The sequence below is a fragment of the Schistocerca americana genome, unplaced genomic scaffold (genome assembly GCF_021461395.2).
Source record: "Schistocerca americana isolate TAMUIC-IGC-003095 unplaced genomic scaffold, iqSchAmer2.1 HiC_scaffold_16, whole genome shotgun sequence".
Taxonomy (NCBI): domain Eukaryota; kingdom Metazoa; phylum Arthropoda; class Insecta; order Orthoptera; family Acrididae; genus Schistocerca; species Schistocerca americana.
In genome coordinates, this window is record NW_025725687.1 from 8,658,550 (window position 1) to 8,666,814 (window position 8,265).

The following is an 8,265-nucleotide window of genomic DNA, read 5'->3' on the forward strand; positions in this document are numbered from 1 at the left end:
GAAGCATCGGAACCTAAAACTGGACTCACAGGAGAGGTTCAAATCATAGAAAGCGAGAGTTTCAGTCCTCTTCTCCTTAAGTCGGCACTGTGCCTTTTGTATTAAATTCGGATGCAATTTCTGTGTTTCATCGTCAATAAGAAGGTCCAAGGTATACAGTAAACCTGAAGTGAAGCATCGGAATCTAAAACTGGACTCACAGGGGAGGTTCAATTCATAGAAAGTGAAAGTGTCAGTCCTCTTGTACTTAAGTCGGCATTGTGCCTTTTGTATTAAATTCGGATGCAATTGCTGTGTTTCATCGTCAATAAGAAAGTCCAAGGGATACAGTAAACCTGAAGTGAATCTTCGGAAACTAAAACTGGACTCACAGAAGAGGTTCAAATCATAGAAAGTTAGAGAGTCAGTCCTCTTGTACTCATGTCGGCATTGTGCCTTTCGAATTTAATTCGGATGCAATTTCTGTGTTTCATCGTCAATAAGAAGGTCCAAGGTCTTCAGGAAACCTGAAGTGAAGCATCGGAATCTAAAACTGGACTCACAGGAGAGGTTCAAATCATAGAAAGTGAGAGTTTCAGTCCTCTTTTCCTTAAGTCGGCTTTGTGCCTTTTTTATTATATTCGGATGCAATTTCTGTGTTTCATCGTCAATAAGAAGGTCCAAGGGATACAGTAGACCTGAAGTGAAGCATCAGAATCTAAAACTGGACTCACAGGAGAGGTTCAAATCATAGAATGTGAGAGTGTCAGTCCTCTTGTACTTAAGTCGGCATTGTGAATTTTGTATTAAATTCGGATACAATTTCTGTTTTTCATCGTCAATAAGAAGGTCCAAGGTATACAGTAAACCTGAAGTGAAGCATCGGAATCTAAAACTGGACTCACAGGAGAGGTTCAAATCATAGAAAGTGAGAGTGTCAGTCCTCTTGTACATAAGTCGGCATTGTGCCTTTTGTATTAAATTCGGATGCAATTTCTGTGTTCCATCGACAATAAGAAGGTCGAAGGTATACAGTAAACCTGAAGTGAAGCATCGGAATCTAAAACTGGACTCTCAGGGGAGGTTCAATTCATAGAAAGTGAAAGTGTCAGTCCTCTTGTACTTAAGTCGGCATTGTGCGTTTTGTATCAAATTCGGATGCAATTGCTGTGTTTCATCGTCAATAAGAAGTTCCAAGGTATACAGGAAACCAGAAGTGAAGCATCGGAATCTAAAACTGGGCTCACAGGAGAGGTTCATATCATAGAAAAGGAGAGTGTCAGTCCTCTTGTACTTAAGTCGGCATTGTGCTTTTTGTATTAAATTCGGATGCAATTTCTGTGTTTCACCGTCAATAAGAAAGTCCAAGGGATACAGTAAACCTGAAGTGAATCATCGGAATCTAAAACTGGACTCACAGGAGAGGTTCAAATCATGGAAATTTAGATAGTCAGTCCTCTTGTACTTTTGTCGGCATTGTGCCCTTTGAATTTAATTCGGATGCAATTTCTGTGTTTCATCGTCAATAAGAAGGTCCAAGGTATACAGTAAACCTGAAGTGAGGCATCGGAATCTAAAACAGGACTCACAGGAGAGGTTTAAATCATAGAAAGTGAGAGTGTCAGTCCTGTTGTACTTACGTCGGCGTTGTGAATTTTATATTAAATTCGGATACAATCTCTGAGTTTCATCGTCAATAAGAAGGTACAAGGGATACAGTAAACCTGAAGTGAAGCATCGGAATCTAAAACTGGACTCACAGGAGATTTTCAAATCATAGAATGTGAGAGTGTCAGTCCTCTTGTACTTAAGTCGGCATTGTGCCTTTTGAATTAAATTCGGATGCAATTTCTGTCTTTCATCGTCAATAAGAAGGTCCAAGGTATACAGTAAACCTGAAGTGAAGCATTGGAATCTAAAACTGGACTCACAGGGGCGGTTCAATTCATAGAAAGTAAAAATGTCAGTCCTCTTGTACTTAAGTCGGCATTGTGCCTTTTGTATTAAATTCGGATGCAATTGCTGTGTTTCATCGTCAATAAGAAGGTCCAAGGTATACAGGAAACCAGAAGTGAAGCATCGGAATCTAAAACTGCGCTCATAGGAGGGGTTCAAATGATAGAAAGTGAGAGTGTCTATCCTCTCGTACTTATGTCGGCATTATGCCTTTTGTATTAAATTCGGATGCGATTTCTGTGTTTCATCGTAAACATGAGGGTCCAAGGGATACAGTAAATCTAAAGTGAAGCATAGGAATCTAAAACTGGACTCACAAGAGAGGTTTAAATCATAGAAAGGTAGAGTGTCAGTCCTCTTGTACTTAAGTCGGCATTGTGCCTTTTGAATTTAATTCCGATGCAATTTCTGAGCTTCAACGTCAAAAAGAAGGTCTAACGGATACAGCAAACCTGAAGTGAAAAATCGGAATCTAAAACTGGACTCACAGGAGAGGTTCAAATCATAGAAACTGAGAGTGTCAGTCCTCTCGTACTTAAATCGGCGTTGTGCCTTTTGTATTAAATTCGGATGCAATTTCTGTGTTTCATCGTCAATAAGAAGGTCCAAGAGATACAGTAATCCTGAAGTGAGGCATCGGAATCTAAAACTGGACTCACAGGAGAGGTTCAAATCATGGAAAGTTAGAGTGTCAGTCTTCTTGTACTTAAGTCGGCATTGTGCCTTTTGTATTAAATTCGGATGCAATTTCTGTGTTTCATCATCAATAAGAAGGTACAAGGGATACAGTAAACCTGAAGTGAAGAATCGGAATCTAAAACTGGACTCACAGGAGAGGTTCAAATCATAGAAAGTTAGAGTGTCAGTCCTCTTGTACTGAAGTCGGCATTGTGCCTTTTGAATTTAATTCCGATGCAATTTCTGTGTTTGATCGTCAATAAGTAGGTCCAAGGTATACAGTAAACTTGAAGTGAAGCATCGGAATCCAAAACTGGACTTACAGGAGAGATTGAAATCATAGAAAGTTTGAGTGTCAGTCCTCTTGTACTTAAGTCGGCATTGTGCCTTTTGTATTAAATTCGGATGCAATATCTGTGTTTCATCATCAATAAGAAGGTCCAAGGTATACTGTAAACTTGAAGTGAAGCATCGTAATCTAAAACTGGACTCACAGGAGAGATTCAAATCATAGAAAGTTAGAGTGTCAGTCCTCTAGTACTTAAGTCGCCATTGTGCCTTTTGTATTAAATTCGGATGCAATTTCTGTGTTTCATCATCAATAAGAAGGTCCAAGGGATACAGTAAACCTGACGTGAAGCATCGGAATCCAAAACTGGGCCCACAGGAGAGGTTCAAATCATAGAAAGTTAGAGTGTCAGTCCTCTTGTACTTAAGTCGGCATTGTGCCTTTTGAATTTTTATTCCGATGCAATTACTGTGTTTCATCGTCAATAAGAAGTCCAAGGTATACAGCAAACCTGTAGTGAAGCATCGGAATCTATAACTGGACTCACAGGAGAGATTCAAATCATAGAAAGTTAGAGTGTCAGTCCTCTTGTACTTAAGTCGGCATTGTGCCTTTTGTATTAAATTCCGATGCAATTTCTGTGTTTCATCGTCAAAAAGAAGGTTCAAGGGATACAGTAAAACTGAAGTGAAGCATCGGAATCTAAACCTGGAAACACAGGAGAGGTTCAAATCTTAGAAAGTGAGAGTGTCAGTCCTCTTGTACTTAAGTCGGCATTGTGCCTTTTGGATTAAATTCGGATGCAATTTCTGTGTTTCATCGTCAATAAGAAGGTCCAAGGGATACAGTAAACCTGAAGTGAAGCATCAGAATCTAAAACTGGACTCACAGGAGAGGTTCAAATCATAGGAAGTTAGAGTGTCAGTCCTCTTGGACATAGGTCGGCATTGTGCCTTTTGTATTAAACTCGGATGCAATTTCTGTGTTTCATCGTCAATAAGAAGGTCCAAGGTATACAGGAAACCTGAAGTGAAGCATCGGAATCTAAAACTGGACTCACAGGAGAGGTTCAAATCATAGAAAGGTAGAGTGTCAGTCCTCTTGTACTTAAGTCGGCATTGTGCCTTTTGAATTTAATTCCGATGCAATTTCCGTGTTTCATCGTCAATAAGAACGTCCAAGGTATACACGAAACCTGAAGTCAAGCATCGGAATCTGAAACTGGACTCACAGGAGGTGTTCAAATCATAGAAAGTGAGAGTGTTAGTCCTCTTGTACTTTAGTCGGCATTGTGCCTTTTGTATTAAATTCGGCTGCAGTTTCTGTGTTTCATCGTCAATAAGAACGTCCAAGGTGTACACGAAACCTAAAGTCAATCATCGGAATCTAAAACTGGACTGACAGGAGAGGTTCAAATCACAGAAAGTGCGAGTGTCAGTCCTCTTGTACTTAAGTCGGCATTGTGCCTTTTGTATTAAATTCGGATGCAATTTCTGTGCTTCATCGTCAATAAGAATGTCCAAGGGATACAGTAAACCTGAAGTGAAGCAACGGAATGTAAAACTGGACTCACAGGAGAGGTTGAAATCATAGAAAGTGGGAGTGTCAGTCCTCTTGTACTTAAGTTGGCATTGTGCCTTTTGTATTAAATTCGGATGCAATTTCTGTGTTTCATCGATAACAAGAGGGTCCAAGGGATACAGTGAACCTGAAGTGAAGCATCGGAATCTAAAACTGGACTCACAGGAGAGGTTCAAAACATAGAAAGGTAGAGTGTCAGACCTCTTGTACTTAAGTCGGCACTGTGCCTTTTGAATTTAATTCCGATGCAATTTCTGTGCTTCATCGTCAAAAGAAGGTCCAACGGATTCAGTAAATCTGATGTGAAAAATCTGATCTATGACTGGACTCACAGGAGAGGTTCAAACCATAGAGAGTGAGAGTGTCAGTCCTCTTGTACTTAAGTCGGCGTTGTGACTTTTGTATTAAATTCGGATGCAATTTCTTTGTTTCCTCGTCATTATCAAGGTCCAAGGGATACAGTAAACCGGAAGTGAAGCATCGGAATCTAAAACTGGACTCACAGGAGAGGTTCAAAACTTAGAAAGGTAGAGTGTCAGTCCTCTTGTACTTAAGTCGGCACTGTGCCTTTTGAATTTAATTCCGATGCAATTTCTGTGCTTTATCGTCAAGAAGAAGGTCCAACGGATACAGTAAATCTGATGTGAAAAATCTGAATATATGACTGGACTCACAGGAGAGGTTCAAACCTTAGAAAGTGAGAGTGTCAGTCCTCTTGTACTTAAGTCGGCATTGTGACTTTTGTATTAAATGCGGATGCAATCTCTGTGTTTCCTCGTCATTATGAAGGTTCAAGGGATACAGTAAACCGGAAGTGAAGCATCGGAATCTAAAACTGGACTCACAGGAGAGGTTCAAATCATAGAAAGAGTGTCAGTCCACTTGTACTTAAGTCGGCATTGTGCCTTTTGAAATTTTATTCCGATGAAATTACTGTGTTTCATCATCATTAAGAAGTTCCAAGGTATACAGTAAACCTGTAGTGAAGCATCGGAATCTAAAACTGGACCCACAGGAGAGTTTCAAATCATAGAAAGTTAGAGTGACAGTCCTCTTGTACTTAAGTCGGCATTGTGCATTTTGTATTAAATTTCGATGCAATTGCTGTGTTTCATCGTCAATAAGAAGGTTCAAGGTATAAAGGAAACCTGAAGTGAAGCATCGGAATCTGAAACTGGACTCACAGGAGTGCTTCAAATCATAGAAAGTGAGAGTGTCAGTCCTCTTGTACTTATGTCAGCATTGTGCCTCTTGTATCAAATTCGGATGCAATATCTGTGTTTCAGGATCAATAAGAAGGTCCAAGGGATACAGTAAACCTGAACTGAAGCATCGGAATCTAAAACTGGGCTCACAGGAGAGGTTCAAATCATAGAAAGTTAGAGTGTCAGTCCTCTTGTACTTAAGTCGTCATTGTGTCTTTTGAATTTATTTCGGATGCAATTTCTTTGTTTCATCGTCAATAAGAAGGTCCAAGGTACACAGGAAACCTGAAGTGAAGCATCGGAATCTAAAACTGGACTCACAGGAGAGGTTCAAATCATAGAAAGTAAGAGTGTCAGTCCTTTTGTACTTAAGTCGGCATTGTGCCTTTTGTATTAAAATCGGATGCAATTTCTGTGTTTCATCGTCATTAAGAAGATCCAAGGTATACAGGAAACCGGAAGTGAAGCATCGGAATCTAAAACTGGACTCACAGGAGTAGTTCAAATCATAGAAACTGAGAGTGTCAGTCCTCTCGTACTTAAATCGGCATTGTGCCTTTTGTATTAAATTCGGATGCAATTTCTGTGTTTCATCGTCAAAAAGAAGGTGCAAGAGATACAGTAATCCTGAAGTGAGGCATCGGAATCTAAAACTGGACTCACAGGAGAGGTTCAAATCATGGAAAGTTAGAGTGTCAGTCTTCTTGTACTTAAGTCGGCATTGTGCCTTTTGTATTAAATTCGGATGCAATTTCTGTGTTTCATCATCAATAAGAAGGTACAAGGGATACAGTAATCCTGAAGTGAAGAATCGGAATCTAAAACTGGACTCACAGGAGAGGTTCAAATCATAGAAAGTTAGAGTGTCAGTCCTCTTGTACTGAAGTCGGCATTGTGCCTTTTGAATTTAATTCCGATGCAATTTCTGTGTTTGATCGTCAATAAGCAGGTCCAAGGTATACAGTAAACTTGAAGTGAAGCATCGGAATCCAAAACTGGACTTACAGGAGAGATTGAAATCATAGAAAGTTTGAGTGTCAGTCCTCTTGTACTTAAGTCGGCATTGTGCCTTTTGTATTAAATTCGGATGCAATATCTGTGTTTCATCATCAATAAGAAGGTCCAAGGTATACTGTAAACTTGAAGAAAAGCATCGTAATCTAAAACTGGACTCACAGGAGAGATTCAAATCATAGAAAGTTAGAGTGTCAGTCCTCTAGTACTTAGGTCGCCATTGTGCCTTTTGTATTAAATTCGGATGCAATTTCTTTGTTTTATCATCAATAAGAAGGTCCAAGGGATACAGTAAACCTGACGTGAAGCATCGGAATCCAAAACTGGGCCCACAGGAGAGGTTCAAATCATAGAAAGTTAGAGTGTCAGTCCTCTTGTACTTAAGTCGGCATTGTGCCTTTTGAATTTTTATTCCGATGCAATTACTGTGTTTCATCGTCAATAAGAAGTCCAAGGTATACAGCAAACCTGTAGTGAAGCATCGGAATCTATAACTGGACTCACAGGAGAGATTCAAATCATAGAAAGTTAGAGTGTCAGTCCTCTTGTACTTAAGTCGGCATTGTGCCTTTTGTATTAAATTCCGATGCAATTTCTGTGTTTCATCGTCAAAAAGAAGGTTCAAGGGATACAGTAAACCTGAAGTGAAGCATCGGAATCTAAACCTGGAAACACAGGAGAGGTTCAAATCTTAGAAAGTGAGAGTGTCAGTCCTCTTGTACTTAAGTCGGCATTGTGCCTTTTGGATTAAATTCGGATGCAATTTCTGTGTTTCATCGTCAATAAGAAGGTCCAAGGGATACAGTAAACCTGAAGTGAAGCATCAGAATCTAAAACTGGACTCACAGGAGAGGTTCAAATCATAGGAAGTTAGAGTGTCAGTCCTCTTGGACATAGGTCGGCATTGTGCCTTTTGTTTTAAACTCGGATGCAATTTCTGTGTTTCATCGTCAATAAGAAGGTCCAAGGTATACAGGAAACCTGAAGTGAAGCATCGGAATCTAAAACTGGACTCACAGGAGAGGTTCAAATCATAGAAAGGTAGAGTTTCAGTCCTCTTGTACTTAAGTCGGCATTGTGCCTTTTGAATTTAATTCCGATGCAATTTCCGTGTTTCATCGTCAATAAGAACGTCCAAGGTATACACGAAACCTGAAGTCAAGCATCGGAATCTGAAACTGGACTCACAGGAGGTGTTCAAATCATAGAAAGTGAGAGTGTTAGTCCTCTTGTACTTAAGTCGGCATTGTGCCTTTTGTATTAAATTCGGCTGCAGTTTCTGTGTTTCATCGTCAATAAGAACGTCCAAGGTGTACACGAAACCTAAAGTCAATCATCGGAATCTAAAACTGGACTCACAGGAGAGGTTCAAATCACAGAAAGTGCGAGTGTCAGTCCTCTTGTACTTAAGTCGGCATTGTGCCTTTTGTATTAAATTCGGATGCAATTTCTGTGCTTCATCGTCAATAAGAATGTCCAAGGGATACAGTAAACCTGAAGTGAATCATCGGCATCTAAAACTGGACTCACAGAAGAGGTACAAATCATAGAAAGTTACAGAGT